This window comes from Capsicum annuum, chromosome 3 (genome assembly GCF_002878395.1).
Source record: "Capsicum annuum cultivar UCD-10X-F1 chromosome 3, UCD10Xv1.1, whole genome shotgun sequence".
NCBI lineage: Eukaryota > Viridiplantae > Streptophyta > Magnoliopsida > Solanales > Solanaceae > Capsicum > Capsicum annuum.
Window position 1 is genome coordinate 173,377,964 of NC_061113.1, and position 21,391 is coordinate 173,399,354.

The following is a 21,391-nucleotide window of genomic DNA, read 5'->3' on the forward strand; positions in this document are numbered from 1 at the left end:
TTATATATATATATATATATATATATATATATATATATATATATAATTCGACGCTATTCTCTAGCAACAATTGGAATATTGTATTATGAATTGTCGCAACAAACCCCTCCATTTCATGGAAATTGTTGGCTATCAGTCATCTAAATCATAAATATCTTAGTTAGCACCATATTCCATATGGGATTTGACCCTAACCTCTGCTGGTTATATGTCGGACAACGACCACTTATGCTTTTTGTAAGGGAGTTATAGTTTTGGCATCTTAAATTTTGGCATTGTTTCCTAGGAAAATGATTGTCATTTAAGTTTTGCTTATTTGAATCATTGTACCATTTTCAAATTTTACTTTTATTTGTTGTTATTACAATTTGTAGGTTACTACTTGTTCTTTCCAAGTACCTAACAATAGGAAGTAGAAAGGCTTACTGTACTTGCTGCTGCTCAAGTGAATCAATGAAATCTGAATACACCAACTCATGTACCATATGATGATAGTGATAATTTATGTGATGATTAGTAGGGGATGCTGTTGAAAACAATGTTTTGGGAAAATTTCTACCGCCAACTAGAATTAGCGAGAAAGATATAGAGGGCGTTGACAACTTATTGCGAATAGGGCCCTTGATGATGATGATAATGTTAATTTAGATGGTCTTAGTGATAATGGAGTGATTGTATTACCCTCGGTAGTCCCTGGAGTGAAGTTTAACATCACCAACATGATGATACAGTTGCTAAACCTAATAGGGTTACTTGGTAGTGTAATGACCCTTCTACTCAATTTCTGTATATTCACTCATTTCATTGTTTTGAGCTTTCCTATAACTATCCCAACTCCCTATAGAGTTTTTCTATAGTTGTCGACAATGGAACTGACAGTTTGATTATCGAGAAAACTCATTTGGTTTTAGAAACAACTCTCTATTTTGAAGTCTTCGTTGGTTCAAATTGGCTACTAGGTGAAAACTTTAGTCAAACGATCTTGTATGCCAATTCTGACAGTTTGAACAGCTTTAGAACTCCAAAGTAGATGGTGTAGCATAGTTCATTTCCATATACGGGATTTTGGATAAATCACTAGGGGTTGGCAGAGACTTAGAATTATTTCAAGTCTTAGATTATCACGAGCCAAACTAGGGCCTGACCATGTCGAGCATCTCAAGTCCACCGCGGACCAAAGACCACCCCCTGTACCTAACTAAAATACCACATACTGCCCAACAATGGTTGAATTATGATCATATAACAAGATAACATAAGATAAAATCAAGGAAATTTAGGAAAAGTCTATAATCGATAACTGATAATCGACCCAAAACAAACAACCAGCATTACCACCCAAGTCCACAGCAATCCACAAAACCTTATAACAAAACCAAAATCAATAAAGTGTCGAAACATGGCCCCAACCCTGACAATGACATAGATAATGTTAATGATAATGTGAACTCTTAATTCTAATCTATGAATAGAAACTGATGAAATATGCATCACATGGGGATACAACGTCTGGAGATGGTTAGTGGGTTGATCAATAGCATGTAACTCAGGGATAGGGGATAAAATAAAACCAATTCAAATCCAATTTAAATCCATGTGAACATCATCATATGCATATGTAATTAATATACCGGGGAAGGGAACAAGGCTTAGCATGCACTTTAAATCTTTAGGCTGGATTATATAGTTCAGTAGTCATAACATAAGAAGGAACCCACGGGCTATATGGGCCCAGCTCTCTCTAGCTGAAAGGGCCCCAATGCGTGTAAATGCATGAACTAGAGGATATAAGTATTCACCATAGGGGACTCAAAACTCCTGGCATACTAAGGTGATTGAAGCACCCAATTAGGTAATATAATATGGGGGACTCGAATCTTCAAATCATATAATAAAAATAAGAAAGACTTGAACCACATTTAGACCCCCGTGTTGGCAATCGCGATTTTAGTATTGGCCCCTCGAGACCTCCACTTTCACAACTCAACTACACAACCATCATTAAAGCCCAATTAAATCATTTATCACACGTTCCCATTCATTGAAGCATAATACATACTTAGGCATACCGTTGGTATCATCATACCAACTACACTTGCAAGGTAACACAACATACCAAACCAATTATCATCACTTGGGGAGTTCATAACCCCCTTGGTTATATTATACATTAGCTTAGGGAATTACACAGTCCTATAAGGTTCAATTCAAAATCATTATGGTTTATTAACTTTTCACATTATGCAATAGTTCATGAGTAGTTCAATATGCATACTTTTCATATTCAAAACCAATTTCCCAACATGGGGTTGAGGTCATTACCACTTTAATTGTTAATATTCACAAATTAAGGGAAATCACAATCCCCTAGTATATTCACCATACCCATGCACCCCACAAGTTCAAAACCATAATTAAAGCATAAACAATCATATGTAAACCATGGGAAACATTGTTCAAAAACAAATATTCAAATCCTCAACCGATGTTCCAAACCAACATCAAAACCAAAAAAATAACTATTTAAAACACATGCTTTTACAAAATAGTAGATGGGTAAGAGTAACATGACTGAAAGATTCTCAATTATGGAGAAGAAACCTTGAACTGACCCTTAGATGCTCAACCTCGAAGAAACCCTAACTTAATTTACTTGAAGGAATTTGAGAAAGTAAAGAGGGTTTTTGATTTATTAAAGTGTCAAAATTATGCTGGACGTGGGGTCTATGTGGGTAAAGAAGGAAACGTCCAAAGTACCCTGAACTTAAAAGTTGAAAAATTATCGCCAATTACTATGGGTCACTCTACAACTTGTAATGACACTTAGGACTCATCTCCAGGAGTCGTAGCCAAGACAGTGTCATTAGGAACACCTATTGTTGACCCTATGACTTACATCATACTACTCATTAGTGGACCCTACGGCTCATTGGGTCCTAGTCATCACTAGGACAACAACACTTAGAACATACACTGATTTGACTCTGGTTGGGACATCACAACTCATAATGAGTCCATACGACTCATTGGCAGCCACTCATACTCAGAATAGAAAACTTAGCCATACAAACTGGTTAAGCTACAATTTGGTTCCTTACGAATTGTCAAGACTTCCTACAACTAGGAAGGGGAGTCGTAGTCAGGACAGTGAGGATAAAATTTTAAAAATTTTCAAGGAACAAAAATCTGGGGTGTTGCATACTCCCCCCTAGGATCATTTGTCCTCGAATGATAGGGCCAGTCATTTATTAGCATGATTTGACTCTAAAAACAACCAAACTTACCTTTAATAAAGACAGAAAAAAATATCAAGGAAATCACAATTTCCTTTAACAAAGTAAGAAAACAAATATGTTAAGTTTTACACATACCTCATGCACGATTATCCAAAGCGGGAAACAAGAACAGATACTTGGACTTTATGTCCTCTTTAGCTTCCTAAGTGGCCTTCAAACTTTTTGTTCTTCCATAGAATCTTTACCGAAGCCTTATATTTAGTCCACAATCGATAGACTTGCTGATCCAAAATCTCAATTGAGACTTTCTCATAAGACAAGGAATCTGAGATACCTATGCTTTCCAAAGGAACGATCAACTAAGAATCGCCTATGTACTTCTTCAACATCGACACATGGAAAACCGAATGAATAGAACTCAAACTCAATGGAAAATCCAACTCATAAGCCACATTGCTCACTCATGTCAAAATACAAAAGGGACCAACATTATGAGGACTGAGCTTTACCTTCTTTTAAAACTGCATCACTCCCTTCATGGGAGACACCTTCAAGAATACTAAATCTTCTACATTAAATAACAAATCTCTTTGCCTTACTTTCCCATAGGACTTTTGGAGACTATGGGCGGTCTTAAGCCTATCTCAGCTTACCTTCATCTTCTCAATAGCTTGGTAAACCAAGTAGAGACCATACAACTTATTCTTACCATCCTCAAACCACCCAATAAGAGACCTTTACATCCTACCATACAAAGATTCAAATGGAGATATCCTAATACTTGAATGATAGCTATTATTATATACAAACTCAATTAGAGGCAAATGGTCAACCCAACTACCACCAAAATCAATCACATGAGACCTTAGCATATCTTCCAAAGTCTGTATCGAACTCTCCGCTTGTCCATCCATCTGGGTGAAAAGTGGTGCTAAGGTTCACCTTAGTCCCCAAACCTTAATTAAAGGAACACCATAAGTGAGATAAGAACTGAGTACCTTAATAAGATATGATAAAAATTAGTGCACCATGCAACTTCACGATCTTTTCAATGAAAATCTTAGCGTATTCCTCTGCTGAATAATTAACCCTTACTAGAAGAAAGTGAGCGAACTTAGTCATCCAATCCATGATGACCCAAATAAAATCAAACTGAAGACGGGACCACAGATTAGAAAACCAGTAATGTAATCTATATTTATCACTTCCTATTTCCACATGGGAAATTCAATATCTTGAGACAACCCACTAGGCCTCAAGTGTTCCACCTTTACTTACAGATAAGCTAAACACTTAGCCAAAAAATTGGCCACATCCCTCTTCCAGTTATTCCATCAAAAAATTTCTCTTAAGTCATGATACATCTTTGTTGAACCTTGATAAATAATGTACCTGGACTCATGGGCTTCAACTAAAATCCTCTGTCATAGCCTATGAACATCTGGAAAACATAACTGCCTTGGTACCTCAAGATACCATTACCACCATTCTCAAAAGCCATCACCTTTCGGTGACCCACATTATAGTTTATCTGTATCAAGATAGGGTCCAAGACCTATTCTATTTTCACGTCAACACCAAGAGATGACTTGTCCACTTCTTACACAATCAGACTACCATCCTCAAAGTCCAAGAGATAAACTCCAAGATTATTAAAACAATGAATATCCTTTACCAGTACTTGCTTTTCCTCATTTACATAAGATAAGCTTCCAATAGAAACCTAGCTCAGAGTATCGACAACCACGTTTCTTTACCTTGATGATAATGGAGACTCATGTCGTATTCTTTAAGAAACTCAAGACATCTCCTTTTCCTGAGGTTTAACTCCTTTTGGGTGAACACGTAATGCAAACTTTTATGGACCAAGAAAAAGTCAACATGGACTCCATACAAATAGTGATGGCAAATACTTAAAGCAAAGACCATAACTAATTATTCCAAATCATGAGTCGGATAGTTCTTCTTATGTACCTTCAACTGCCTAGAAGCATATGTAACCACCTTGCCATGCTGCATCAACATCCAACCCAGTCCCACCCAAGATGCATCACAATAAACAACAAAACTATTAGTAGCCTCGGGTAGATTCAAAATTGGAGTTAAAGTTAACTTATCCTTCAACTTCTTAAAACTACCTTCAAAAGCATCCGACCCTAAGAGCTTCTCCTTCATCTAAGTCAACTTAGTGAATGAGGCAACAATGGTAGAGAAGATTTTCACAAAACTTCTATAACACCCAGCTAAACCCAAGAAGCTCCGAATGACGATTGGAGCCATGGCTCTAGGACACTTCTAAACCACCTCAACTTTCTGTGGATCTACTATGATCCCTTCACTAGAAATAACATGACCTAGATAGGTCATAATATTTAACCAGACCTCACATTTGAGAACTTCACATACAACCACTGATCTTTTAAGTTTTACAACATAAGGAAGAGATGATCGACATGATCTGCCTCACTCTTAAAATACACCAAATATCATCAATAAATTTAATTATGAACAAATCCATGAACTAATAGAATACTCGATTCATAAGATCCATGAAGTTCTTTCAGTCATGGATATTGTAATGATTCTCTAGGTTATTTCCTATATTTTCATATATTTCACCATTTAGAGCTTTCTTATAACTTGTAATACCCCATAATATTCTAAGCTCGATTTAGCTCTTATTTACATGCTAAAGGGATCCAAGGCTTGAAAATTTCACTAAGTGTTGAGGATTTAGTCATTTTCAAGACCCCTAAAGTTTTAGGATTTTTATTTTGGCTTTCCTGACCCCAAAATGTTGGTTTTAAAGTTGGTTCATGTTTATGGAGGTTAAAAGTATGTCTTGGGAGAGTTTAAGGACTTTTAACTGACATTTGGGACATGATTAAAATAGGGAAGCCTTGTGATAGCCTAGCGGTGCGAGGGTGGCTGTACAAGTGAGGAGGTTGGCAATGCGATGACTGCTTAACCCAAGCAAGGGTTGCGTCGGGTTGAATACTGGACCCAAGCAAGGGTCGCGGTGCGCCAAGGGTGTCCCGTCCAAAATTTTTATCTAAGTGCAAAAGGGGCATTTGAGTAATTTCCCCTCAACTGAAGTTGTCCTTAACACAATTGGGGCTACTAAAAGGGAATTATTTGCCCCTTTCACTCCAAATTTATCTCAAGAAACCCTCCCCTTTCCCTAAGAAAAATCTCAAGATTTTTCCTCAAGAAATCAAAAGTTCAAGCTTCCAATCCAAGGAATCTTCAAGAATTCAGTTATTAAGGTTTGTGGGGTGTTCATCCATAGGCCCCTTTCACCCATGGAGCCTAAAAACCTCTTCTTTGGTTAAATTATGAGTTTTCCTTTATTATAAAGTTGCATATATTCAAAATGAGTTTAATTTATGTTTTTCCCAAGTAATTTGACTTAATTCATGTCCTAGTATGATTATATGAAAAGTTAGGTTGCTTCATGCTTTAAATTTCAATTTCCCATATCATATTTAAGTGAATTGCATGACAAATACCCTAATTTATAAATTAGCCACGTAATCATGTTGTTTTCCTCATACTTAACACATTACTAGGTTTAAGTTTATGATTTACACTTTTTTGATGAAATATCTATGTTTTAGGGCTTTGAACTATGATCCCATACTAAAGTTTAAAGCTTTAATATCATTTTTATGATTATTGAGTGCTAGAGGGTTATGAACACTCAATACCTATGTGTTTTACATGATTTTTATTTTTGTTTGAGTAATAAGTCAACTAAATGATAAATTATACCATTGTAGCTAGATTTTCAAAATCATGATAAACACTATCAGAAATAATGTCTAGTTAAGCTTAGTTCAGTTCAGTACCAATGTAAGTTTAGTAGGGAGTAGGATTTAGAATCGAGCAAACCTGGGGTGGGCACTCACCAGCTAATAGAGGGTGTGACCTCTAGTAGCAGTCCTTGAGTTCTAAAACTACATAGCCAACATAGGTTTGAGATTCGTTTCTTCTAATTGAGGTTGACATATATTTCATTACTGCATATTCTAGTAGAGGGTGACTCTCTAGTCTTTCAGGACCTCAGCCTTGTGGATACATATCATCAGCCATGTGTTAGTACTTGTGGTACAGTACTGACATCCTTCAAATTGGGGTTATAGGTTAGACCCCGACTAGCTCAAGTTGGGGAACGTCAGTTAAATGACACCTCGTATATTTAAGTTAGTATCTTAATGTATTTTAGCTCAGGTTTTTTTGACCAAATATCCAATTTATCAGTTATTCAGTTATACAAATTTTAGTCTTTTAGATCACAGATTATCCCTATAGCATATGTATATTTGGTCTTGCATTCTCAGATATTACATGCTCATATATTCATGCTTAGTTATGTCATGAATATCAGCCTTTCCTCTTCTTATATACCTATATATCCAAAGTACTGACCACATACTTTTCTTTGCACTATGTTATCTTATAATATAGGTTTGAATGATCAATTTCTCAACTGTTCTTAGACATCTCAGCATTACATAACAACAGCAGTGGTTAGTCCTAATCCATCAAGGACAAGTTTTATTTATTCTAGTTATTTAGGTATTTCCTAATGATTAGTCAATCAGAGTTAGTTGAGGGTTTATCCTATCAACTTTTAGATGGTTAGAGGCTTTCAGACAATCAGTTAGATAGTTAGTCATGTCTTTCAATATTATCAGTTGCTTCAGACAAACAATTTATTTTTTAGTATCTCATCAGATATTTCAGATATGTCATTGCTATATATTTTAGTATTCAGATTTACACTACCTTAACTATGTATCTTCTGCATATGTGTAGTATTACTATTTTATTTAGTGCTCACAATAGGTACCAGTGCAAGGGTTAGCTTATGGTCACTTATGACCATAAGCACTGTTGTCGCGACTAGGAGAGCCTTGGGTCATGACAAAATATGGTATTAGAGTCTAAGGTTTTTAAGTATCCTAGGGAGTCTAAAAGTCATGTTGAGTAGAGTTTTGGTTATGGGTGTTAAGCGCTCCATACTTATGGATGAGAGGCTATGAAATCTTTGAAAAATTTCCCTTCTTTCAATGTTCATGTCATGTGAAAGAGCATGGGATCAATGCAATTCCTCTTTCTAACTTATCCTTCATTCCGTTTACAGAAAATTCCTCATAGAAGAAATAACAAAATAAGGAACAGGGATCACCCTGCACTACCACCTTTTCAGGAAGACCCCCTTAATAAATATATCTTCTATGCTGAATTTAGGGCTGTATTTACTATGCTAGCCTATTTCATAGCTGCTCAGAACAACCAAAAGGCTGTTTCTCTAGCCAAGCTAATGGAAAATACAGTTTTAGTTAGGATCAAAGATTTAACCCGGATGAATCCCCCTTTATTTTCTAGATCTAAGTCTAAGAAGAATCCACAGGAATTTCTAGACATGGTGTATAAGGTGACAGATATCATGGGCATCACTTTAAATGAGAGTGCATAGTTGGTGGTATATTAGTTGTAGGATGTATCTCACACCTGATTTAAGTAGTGAAAGGAGGACTGAGGAGTTTCTGAAGGGCCTATTGAGTGGAAGAAGTTTACCACATCTTTCTTAGATAGGTTCTTTCCCTTAGAGTTGAAGGAAGCTAAGGTTTAGGAGATCATCAATTTAAAGCACGGTAATATGATTGTGAAGGATTACTTACTTAAGTTCACATAGTTGGTGAGGTATGCTCCGACATGGTGGTGGATATTAGGTCTAAAATAAATAAGATTGTATCTGGTGTAGCTGATAGTGTGGTCAAGAAGTGCAGGACTACTATACTAATTAATGAGATAAATCTATCTAGACTCATGTTCATGCTTAGCAGATTGAGGAGGAAAAGTATAAAAAGAGGGAGCAAGATAATAAAGAAGTCCGAATGAGTAGTTTTAACTTTTCTCAGCCAAGGTCAGAATGTGGTAATCATTCTCAGTTCTGTCAAAAATTTTCAGCCCCAACTCTATCTTCTGCCACTGTGCTAGTACCTAAGTTTAGGTAATACAGTCGAGATAGAGCTCCAAGATCTAAGTTTGAGGGTAGTATGAATAGTGGTTGCATAATCCCCTTTGCCTAAGATATGGTAGAAATCATCAGGGTGAGTGTAGGACTGGTAGTGATGTGTGTTTTGGATGTGTCAACCAATCACCCAAATTAGCTCTAACCAATCACCCAAATTAGTAAGGTGCCACTTTCTGTGTAACTAGTGGGCATCACTAGAATTGGTTATATGCTCTCCAAACTCGATATGATCAGGAAAGTTCTCCTAATGTTGTTACAGGTAGGTTACCGGTTTTCCATCTTTAAGTTTATGTTTTATTAGAACTCAGAGCTTTATTTTCTTTTGTGACCCCTTATATAACCATCAATTCTAGTGTTAATCCTGAAACATTAGCAGATTCTTTCTCAGTGTCTACCTAGTGGGTAAATGTATTATAACCAGACGGGTATACAAAAATTGCTCGATCACAATATCTTAGAAAATAACCTCAGTTGATCTTGTAGAGTTAGGGATGACTGATTTAGATGTCATTATCAGCATGGATTGACTTCACTCATGCTATGCCTCAATCGATTGTAGAGATAGAGTCATTCAGTTTTAGTTACGTAATAAACCAGTCATTGAATGGAGGGGTAGTACATTAGTGCTTAGATGTCAGATTATTTTCTATCTTAAAGCCAAAAAAATGATATCTAAGGGTATGTTTACCATCTTGTTCAAGTAAAAGACTCAAAATCTAAGGCTTTGAGTCTTGAGTCAATTCCTATAGTAAATGAATTTCTAGATGTATTCCCTTAAAATCTACTTGAAATCTCTACCGAGAGGGAAAACGACTTTGAAATAGATCTCTTTCTAGATACCCAGTCTATCTCTATTCCACCCTATAGAATGGATCTATTTAATCTTGAAGAATTAAAGGAACAGTTAAAATACCTCTTGGATAAGGGTTTCATCAGGCCTAGTATTTCTATAGGGTATGCTCCAGTCCTGTTCGTGCGTAAGAAAGACAATTCTCTCAAAATATGCATCAATTACCATTAGTTGAATAAAGTCACAATCAAGAAAAAGTATCCACTCACCAAGATTGATGAATTGTTTGACCAACTTTAGGGTGCTAGTTATTTCTCAAAGATAGACCTTGGATTCAGCTGTCATCAACTCAGAGTTATAGAATATGATGTCCCGAAGATAAATTTCAGAACTCGGTATGGTTACTTTGAATTCTTAATTATATACTTTGGGCTAACTAATGCCCCTGCAACTTTCATGGAATTGATGAACAGGGTGTACAAGAAGTACTTGGACATGTTCATCATAGTCTTCATTAATGACATCCTTGTCTACTCTCGTAGTGAGAATGATCATGCAGACCATCTAAAAATTGTACCACAGACTGTTAGACCTCATTAGTTGTTTGCCAAATTTCATAGTGAGAATTTTGGCTAAGATCAGTAGCTTTCCTTAGACATATTATTTTCGATGATGGTATCTGAGTGGAACCTCAAAAGACTGAAGCAATAAGAAAGTGGCCTAGACCCATCTTTCTATTAGATGTCAGAAGTTTCTTGGGTTTGGCTGGATATTATAGATGGTTTGTTGAAGGGTTTTTATTTATTGTATCTCCCATGTCTCGATTGACTTAGAAGAAGGTAAAATTTTAGTGGTCAGATTCTTGCGAGAATAGTTTTCAGAAGTTAAAAGACTCGACTCGCCTCTGCCCGATTTTTGACTTTGCCAGATGGTTTAGATGGATTTGTATTTTACTGTGGTTCTTCCAGAGTTGGTCTTGGTTGTGTTTTGATACTGAGAAGCAAGGTGATAGCCTATTCCTCTAGACATCCTAAATCATATGAAAAGAACTATCCTACCCATAATCTTGAGTTGGCCTCTGTTGTTTTTGCTTTGAAAATTTAGAGAAATTATCTTTATGGGTTTCATATTGATATGTTCACTGATCACAAAAGTTTATACTACATGTTCATACAGAAAGATCTGAATCTTCATCTGAGAAGGTAGCTTGAGTTGTTAAAATATTATGATATGAGTGTGTTATATCATCTGAGCAAAGCCAATGCAGCGGCAAATGCCCTTAGTAGGATTTCTATGGGTAGTTGTTCTCATATTGAGGGAGACAAGAAGAAGTTAGTCAGTGAGGTTCATCAACTTGCTTGATTTGGTGTTCGGTTAGTTGATTTATCTGAAGGTAGTAACTGGGTTCAAAAAGTTTCATAATCTTCATTGGTTTCCGAAGAAAAAGAAATACAAGATAGGATCCTAGTTTGGTTAAGTTGAAGAAGGCAGTTAGAGATCAGATAGTAGAGGGTTTCTCCCAAGAGGGAGATGGTGTGCTTTTATGTTAGGGCAGGTTATGTGTTCCATGTATTGATGGTTTGAGATAGAGAGTACTTACAAAAACGCATGGTGCACGATACTCTATCCACCCATGAGCCACTAAGATGTATCATGATTTGCAGGAAATCTATTGGTGGAATGGTATGAAGAAGGACATTACATAGTTTTTGGCTAAGTGTTCAAATTGTCAACAAGTTAAAGTTGAGCATCAAAGGCCTAGTGGTACATTATAGGAGTTCAGCATCCCCACTTTGAAGTGGGAAATGGTGAATATGGATTTGGTGATAGAGTTTTTTCGTACGTGTCATCAACATGATTTGATATGTTTCATTGTGGATAGTATGACAAAATCACCTCATTTATTACTAGTTCATACTTTGTTCTCAGCTAAGGATTATGCCAGGCTCTATCTTAGGGAGTTAGTGAGTTTTTATGGGATTCCATTATCTATTATTTGAAATAGAGATACTCAGTTTACCTGTCATTTTTGGAAGGCTTTTCTGAAGGGTATTGATACCCATGTTTATCTTAGTACAACTTTTTATCCTCAGATAGATTGTAAGGCAGAAAAGACCATTCAAACTTTAAAGGACATGTTGAGTACATGTGTTATTGACTTTAAAGTTATTTGGGATGACTACTTACCTTTGATTGAGTTTTCCTACAATAATAGTTATCAGTCCAGTATTCAGATGGCTCTTTTTGTGGCTCTTTATGAAAGGAGATGTAGACTTATATTGGTTGGTTTTAGGAAGGTAAGGGAACTTTGATAGGGCCAGATTAAGTAGTTGAGGTAATAGAGAAGGTTCAGTTGATTCAGGAAAAATTGAAAACATCCCAAAGCTATCAAAAATCTTATCCAGACGTGAGGAGAAGCTATTTTGAGTTCAAGCTTGGTGATATGGTCTATTTGAAGATTTCACCTATGAAGAGAGTGAAGAGATTTGGAAAAAAGGGGAAACTCAGTCTCCACTATGTTGGGCTTTACAAAATCTTAGTGTTTTGGAAAGGTAGCTTATGAGCTTGATTGCCTATAGGTTTGGCGTTAACACACCCAGTTTCAATGTTCTTTTGCTAAAGAAATGCATCGGTGATTCAACTATTGTTGTTCCTTTAGAAAGCATGGATTAATTTCCCTTGGCGAAATCAGTCCATTGAGGGAGCCACTTGGGAAGCAGAAGTAGATATGCAGACCAATTACCCTCATCTTTTCTTTGTAAACTCGGATTTAGCTTGGGGTAATGAGTTTTCCGTAGATTAACTATTATCGGTTCTCAGTTTTAGCTGTGTACCCATTTTTATGTCATTGCATGCATTCACAAAATTAGTCTAGTTTATGTATCATGCTTTAGACTCAATTATGTGATCATGTTCTAAGCCATGCATGTTTAAAATATGATCTCAGTTGCCTTAGTATCCTCAGTTTAACTAATCTTATTCTAGGATGAATGTTTCCACGGGGTAGATATTGTAATACCTCATAATATTCTAAGCTTGATTCAACTCTTAGTTTCTTGCTTAAGGGGTCCAAGACATGAAAATTTCACTAAGTGTTGAAGACTTAGTCATTTTCAACACTGCAAAACTTTTCAAATTTCTATTTTTGCTTTCCCGAGCCCCAAGTGTTGTTTTTAGAGTTGGTTCATGTTTAGGGAGCCTAAAAGTATGTCTCAGGAGAGTTTTTGGGACTTTCAGATGAGTTTTGGCACGTGTTTGGATTGATAAAACAAGAAAGCTTGTAATAGCCCTGTGGAGCGAGGGTGGCTCCATAAGTGAGGAGGTTTGCGATGCGATGGCCGCTTGACCCAAGCAAGGGTCTCGGTGCGATGGATCATTACCTAAGCAAGGGTCGGGACACGCTAAGGGTGTCCCTCCCAACTTCTTAATCTAAGTGCCCGAGGGATATTTCAGTCATTTCCCCTTAACCCAAGTTATCCTTAACATGATTTGGGACTTCTAAAAGGGCATTATTTGCCCATTTCACTCCAAATTGCTGTCAAGAAACTCTCCTCTTTCCCCAAGAACAAACTCAAGCTTTTTCCCCAAGAAATCAAGAGTTCAAGCTTCCAATCCAAGAAATCTTCAAGAAATTCAGTTATTAAGGTATGTGGGGTGTTCATCCATGGGTCCTCTTTCACCCATGGAACCCAAAAACCTCTTCTTTAGTTAAAATATGAGTTTTCCTTCATTATGAAGTTGCATATGTTGAAGATGAGTTTAGTTCATGCTTTTACCTAGTATTTTGACTCAATTCATGTCCTACTATGATGATATGAAAAGTTAGGTTGCTTTTTGCATTAAATTTCACTTTCCCATATCATATTCAAGTAAATTGCATATCAAATCCCCAAATTTATGAATTATCCATGTAATCATGTTGTTTTCCTTATACTTAACACATTCCAATGTTCAAGTTCATGATTTACATATGTTTGATAAAATGCCTATGTTAGGGGTCTTTGAATTATGATCCTATACTAAAGTTTTAAGCTTTAATATCGTATTTTTATGATAATTTAGTGTTGGTGGATTATGAACACCCGATACCTATGTGTTTTACATAATTTTTATATTTTTAAGTAATAAGTCAGTTATGCCATGAATCATATCATTGTACCTAGATTTTTATGATCATGATGTGCTCTATCAGAAATAATGTTTTGTTAAACTTTGTTCAGTTTTGTACTAGTATTAGTTTAGTTGGGAGTAAGATTTAGCATCGAGCGAGCCCAGGGATGGGCGCTCACCTGCCAGTAGAGGGAGTGACCTTTAGTAGCAGTCCTTGAGTTTTAGAAATACATAGCCAGTGTAGGTTTGAGATGTCTTCTTGCCTATTAAGGGTTGACACATATCTCATGAGAGCACCTGCCAGTAGAGGGTGACTCCCTAGTACTTGGGTTTTAAACCTTGTAGATCCATATTGTTAGCCATGTGTTAGTACCCATGGCACGGTACTGACACCCTTCGAACTGGGGTTACAGATTGGACTCCAATTAGCTCAGATTTAGGCATATCAGTTACATTATACCTCCCATTGTTTTAGTCAGTATCTCAGTGTATTTTAGCTCAGGTTTGCTTGGCCAAGTGTATAGTTTGTCAGTTATTTATTTACATAGATTTTAGTTTTCTAGATCACAGATTATTCTATTAGCATATATATATATTTGGTCTTGCATTCTCTGATATTACATGTTCATGCAGTCATGTTTAGTTATCTCACGCAATCATCCAGTCCGCATCTCATATAACAGTATGTTTAAAATACTGACTGCAAACTTTTATTTGCGTTATATTGTCTTATAACATAGGTTTAGACGCTTAGTTTTTGACCATTCTTAGGCAGCTCAGCATTACTCAACAGAAGCAGTGGCGAGTCCTCATCCATTGAGGATATGATTTATTTATCCTAGTTATTTTAGTATTTCCTTATGATCAGTTAGTAAAAATTATTTATGGGTTTGTCCCACCAACTCATCATGATATTTACAGGCTTTCGGACAATTAGCTAGATAGTCATTTCTTTTAGTATTATTAGTTTCTTTAGATAGACAATTTGGTTTTTAGTATCTCATCAGATATTTCAGATATGTCATTGCTATGTATTTTAGTATACAAATTTACAGTACCTTATTTGTGTATCTTTTGGATATGTGTTGTATTACTATTTTATTTAGTGGTCACAATAGGTACTAGTGCTAGGGTTAGCATATGGTCACTTATGACCGTAAGCACATTTGTCAGGACTAGGGGGTAGCTTCGGGCCATTTAATAGCTTTCCCATGTCATTTATGACTTTTTGGAGGTAACAGTTCCATTACCGTGTAGTTCATTTGGTTCTTAGAGCTGATTCCATATTTTAAAGTTTTCATTAGTCAAACTGACTGCCAGGCAAATAATTTACTGAAACAACCTTGTTTGCCAATTCTAAATATTTTAATAGCTTTAGAATGTCAATGTTAGGCTAGGTGGACCTTGGGTTCTAGTCCCAAGGATTTCATACTAATTATAGGATATTGGCCAAAAATTAAGAAAAATAACACTAGGTGTAGGACCCACTTTTTATTGAAATGACCTCTGATGAAAATTTTAGCTGTTCCATTGAGTTTGAAATGTTAAATTTGATAGGATGGTATAGTTCGTCTACCTATATGAGATTTTGAACAAATCCCGAGGGGTTGGTGGAGACTTGAAAAACTTCCAAGTCTTATATCGGTACACTCAGCTGGTGCATCTACTAAAGCATCCCTTTGGGAGCTTTAGCCACTTGGCCAAGCCAGTGAGCCACTTTAGCAGCAAGTTTTCTGCTAAAGTACAGGTCGATGTAGCATTGGGTTGTCCGTTTTAGCGGCATTGCTGGTAAGTGCAGGTACTACTTTAGCGACACTGGGGTGCTTTAGCATTGACTTCTTAAGTATCCTAGTGCCCACTTCAGAGGCACTTGGGGGTCATTAAGAGCCCCACTTAGTCTAATTTTGTTCCATTTTGAACACAATGTCATGAGTGGGAAACCCTAGAACATGTGAAACCTAGGGAGAAACATTAATAGGCAACTTTTAAGAGTCCGTGAGCTTAAAATACTTGTTTATCTCCAAATTCTTTGTAAGTTCTAATTAATTACATTTTTAATTTCTCACTTAATTCTCAAAATCTCTAGAATATTGGGGGGTTGATTTTGGCACCATTTAAGCTAGAAAATCACCCATTCTTGAGGGAAAGTGTTCCTTGAGCATCGAGTGAAGCATTGATAGTTTCAAAAGTGTGACTCGCAATCTGTCCCTACATGTGATTTGTACGTAATTTTAGACCCAAAGCATAAAAATGCAATATATGAACCAATGTTCTCATTTTAATGAGTAAATTATGATTTTTATAGCGTGGCATCACGCAAAAGCTTCTCAGAAAGGAAAATTGACGATTTAGCGTATTCTATTAGCCTTTCTTCCATGTTTATGTAGGCTAGGTTTACCTCTCTCAGATTGAGATAATTTGTAGTGTATTTATAATAATTTACTAGATATGGGATAGGAATTAAGTCTTGAAGGTATAATTTTTATTATCTTGGCTGTTTAGCTTATTAAGGAACCACAAATTAGGCGTGATTGACTTAGTCACTCATGCTTATGGTAGAATTTCTATCTTAGAACAAAAAAATATTTTTTTTAATAGCTAGAAGTAAATTTAGATACCTTCGCCTAGTACTCAACCGATAATGCCTACTGAATACATGTGGCTTTTGTACTTAGATTATACTTTTATACCTTTTTTTTTGCAGATTCGAGTACTATGGTCGTCACTGATGCTGTGATCATGCTTATTTGAGTTTGGGTATAGGGTAATCTCTTTGATTTAGAATTTCCCTTTTCTCCTTCTTTTATTTGTGTTTAGTCTTTCATATTCCGAGATTGTTGTATTTTTATCTTGATCGTACTTTATATTCCTTTGGATTAGAGGTTCTTTACAACATTCCTAAGTCATAGGATTATTATTTCTCTTATTTTATCTTCCATCTTACTATTATTATTATTTTTTATTGCTTGGAAGCTTTTCACTTGTAATTTTCTGACACTCTTTCCATTTTCCACCAAATTAGCCCATTGCATATAGCTCAGGGCTATGGTTTGACTTACCTACTAGTGAAATCAAGTAGGTTCCGTTTGTAGAGAATCTTGAACAAATGCTGAGATATGCTTAGTTCACGAAGGACTAAGTCACCAAGAAGAGAACAATAAATTTTGAGCTTGTGGATAATCTTCATCATTATAGTGTGATTGTTTTATGATCGCTGGTTTAAAACAAGAAAGATCCAGGTGCTTCATATATTCCTTGTACAATTGGTACATTTAACTTTGAAAAAACATTGTGTGACTTTGATACTAGCATAAATTTGATGCTGCATTCTATTTATTGATAGTTTGGATTAGGATCCCCCAAACCAATTACTATGTGACTATTAATGGCTGATCGTTTGATCAATAGTATAGTGGGGATATTGCATGATGTGCTAGTGAAGGTCAAGAACTTTATATTTACAATTGATATTGTAATACTAATTATGAAGTGGACTTTGAATAACCTGTAATCTTGAGAAGACCGTTCCTAGCCACTTGAACAATTTTATTGACATAGAAAGCAACAAGTTAAAATTTAGCTTAAATAATAAAGAGCTAAAGATCAATTTTTGTCAGTTGATGAAACAACTGAGAGACATTAGGGTTGTCTTCGTTATTGATGTAGATGATGAGGCTGATATGGAGTTATCCATCAATAAAAGGTTCACTTTAGAGATATTAAATACTGCAATGATGTATTTTGATAGTGAAAACAATGACAATGTGGATTTTTAAATACAAGCATGACTAAAGGCCATGATTGAGTAATATTCCACAAAGTTTGAAGTTGAACTATAAAGGGCACGAGCTAGTACGATAGGACTATAGAAAAGAACCATCTTGGTATTCCCAACTCCTAAAGCTAAGGAATTAAAAGATAAAGAGGAACCTTTGTAAGTTTTTAGGGAAAATCCTCTAAAAGCCAAGGGTAAGAGTAAGAGAAAAATAAAAGACAAAGATCACTCGAAAAGGTATAAGAACAGAAGGAAAAAGAAAGAGAATAACGATCTAAAGTAAGTAAAATGAGCATCCTAGAAACCATAAGAAGAAGCTTTGTTGACTAGAGCTATAGGAGCCTCCCCTAGTAACTTACTAGGATTATCTAGCGTTGCTGAGCTAAATGTGGAACCTTTTACTCCACCAACTATTGCACTTAGTATGATAGTCATTCTTGAATCCACTATTAATGATGTTGTCATTCATGCTGCATCCCACTCCGTATCCCATGACTCAAGCACGTAGGGCACCATAGGTACATGCTCCTTCTAGTTCTTTGTTATTTTATTTGTAATGCATTAGGGATAACGCATAGCCTTTGGGGGGGGGGGGGGTAGAGTACTTGTGTCCACACAAGGGTTTCTCTGGACATGTTTCTTTTCCTTTGTGTCTTATCTAGTAAAACTGCTATATTTAGAATATTTTGATTGTGTTAATGTTGTGTCTTATCAATTAGTATATTTGCATTGCGTACACAAAAATGATAGGGAATGGACGGCAATTGTTGTTTTAGAATTTTTAAAAATGAGGACCCATTAAAACTTTTTGGTATTTATATGTGATGCATTTTGCTAAATTAACCACTGTGGATCTATTCTTGTTATTAGTAATACATGAATGTTGTGATGTTGGTTTAAGCTTAAGTATGAAATGAATAGTTTGTGGTGGTTATGTTATTCCATGTCAGGATTGCATGAGTCTTTTGTTTATCTTTCTTAATTTGTGCATATATCTAGAACTTGTCCTGTCCATTCTATTTGGTGATAAGTTGGTTGTTTAGGAAAGAATTACAGGCCTTGTTTAATTTTAGTCCTTTAGCCTAAATTGACCATCCAAATAATATAATTAATCCTTTTGATTCCTATTTAAGTTGACTAAATCTTCTTTGTGCAATAAATATTCACCTTTCTATTTTATCATTTAGACTCTATTTTGTCCTTGGTCCTTCCTTAGACATTATGTTCCCGAACTCATGAACAAATAAGTTAAGTGTGGCTACTGTAAAGGCTACGACAAGTGAAATTAATTATGAAAGACTATGTGTTGATATAATAAGGAAAAGAGATCTAGGGAATGTATTCATGGTAAAATAAATAGTAGAAAAAAGAAAAATAGGAAGTCAGATAAAAAGATATGTACACCTATGAATATACATCATATGGGAAAAGGGTTAATAAAGACGAAAGTAGCAAACATAGTTTAAAATGGAAGTTCATATATGATAAGTAAGGTTGATTCACTAATTACCAAATGTATTCTATCTTCACCCAAGCCTTCATTACAAGCAAAGTAAAGTACTGTAGTGGTCTTAGTCGACCTTCTGAAAGAAGAGGAAAAAATGAGATGGACTAGTAAGAGCAAGCCTATGGTATCACATGTGCATTGCTTAAATTTCATTGTGAGAGTGAGAGGTTTGATTTCAATTCCTGAGTAAATATTTTTATGAGGGACCTCTTTATAGTGAGGTCATGTGGAAAAAACTTTAGTCTACTAGCTATGAGATTGATTACTCTTAATGTATATAATGTTTCCCATTTGTATTGTAATTCCTCCTATTGGTTGATTGGAAAGTAGTTTGTGTATATGAAGTCACTAATTTGATGAGGTCAACTTTAATGTACAACTGTTGTTCTGTTTCTTTGAAATATTAATATTCGCATAATATAGTATTATTTAGTTGTTTGAGAATAAGAAAATATTCTAAATTGAGGGTGTTGGCGTGCCGATATTCTGATGGCAATTTTGAGGCTTTGTCTAAGAATAATTATATGTTCGTAAGAAAATTTTATCATTTTTAATAATATTTTACTTCTTTGTGCAGCAAAAGTTGACACATGAGAAAACAATAGTAAATAAGCTAAAAAGGTAGTTGGCGACTTGAGTTGATGAGCTGTAAACTTGTTGATGAGCTATCAACTGATGTCGTCAACCTTGGGCAACACATATGTCAAGAAGAATTTAGTGGAAGACATGAGCTGGCGAATTGTCTACTTATGTTTTGAACATTGGGTAGTACACAAGTTAAAAATAGTTCAGTTAAAGACTTGAGTTGTGAGTTGTCAACTTGTTCATAAGTTGTCTACTGATGTCTTTAACCTTTGATAGAACATAAGTCAAGAAGAACTCAGTTGAAGACTTGAGTTTATGAGCTATCAACTTATTGACGAGTTGTCAACTGATGTCTTCAGCCTTAGGTAGAATACAAATCAAGAATAATTTAGTTGAAAACTTGAGTTGATGAGTTGTCTTTTGATGTCTTCAACTTTATACAGAATATAACTCAAGACATATTTAGTTGAAAACTTGTGTTGATGAGCTATCAACTGGATAACGATCCATAAATTAATGTCTTTAACTATAGAGGGCTAAATCCAAAATTTATTTTGAATTCAAGTTTTCCTCTACTATAAATAACAACTTTTAGGGGTTTTTCTCATTATTTTTTATATCCTTTTACTACTTCCTTCAGATGTTATTTCGAAATAAGAAATTGAAGTGTTGAATTTAGTTTTGGGTATTTTGGAAACTTTGTTGATCTTTGATAGAGAATTGAAGTTTGATACCATATTTTGTAAGAATAAGTCTTAAATCTATGAGTTTATCTTCGATATTCTCTTTTAAATTTATGAGTAGCTAAACTTCCACTACTAAGGTTGTAGGAGTCATGATGAATTCACTCTTTGAGTGTTGATTGCTATTGGGATTCAAGTGATGAGGAGAATTATATTTATAATCTTGTAGTTTTAACTGAATTCTAGTGATTGAAAATATTAGAACATGCCTTAGCGTTAATTTTCTTTGAATAAGTAATTATAACAGGAACATGTATTATGAACGAGAATTTTGAGATGTTTACTCTTTGTGTAATGTTCAATGCTTTAACGATATTGACTAACTCAAAATGAAATCAAATTCAAATGTGATTTTCTTTAAGTTTAAAAAAATTGAAGGACTAACCACCTAATTATGGTTGATAAATACTTGGTTGAATATTAGGTATTCATAACTTTATATTTCCCAAAGTCCAAAGAATCCCACTCAATAATTGGCACATACTTAGGATATTAGCTATGGTAAGCACAACCCTAGTTCAAATTCACTACTGATAAATATCTTTAAAATTTGACACTGTTCTATGGAAATAATTGGAATATTATTTTAGGAATTGTCACAA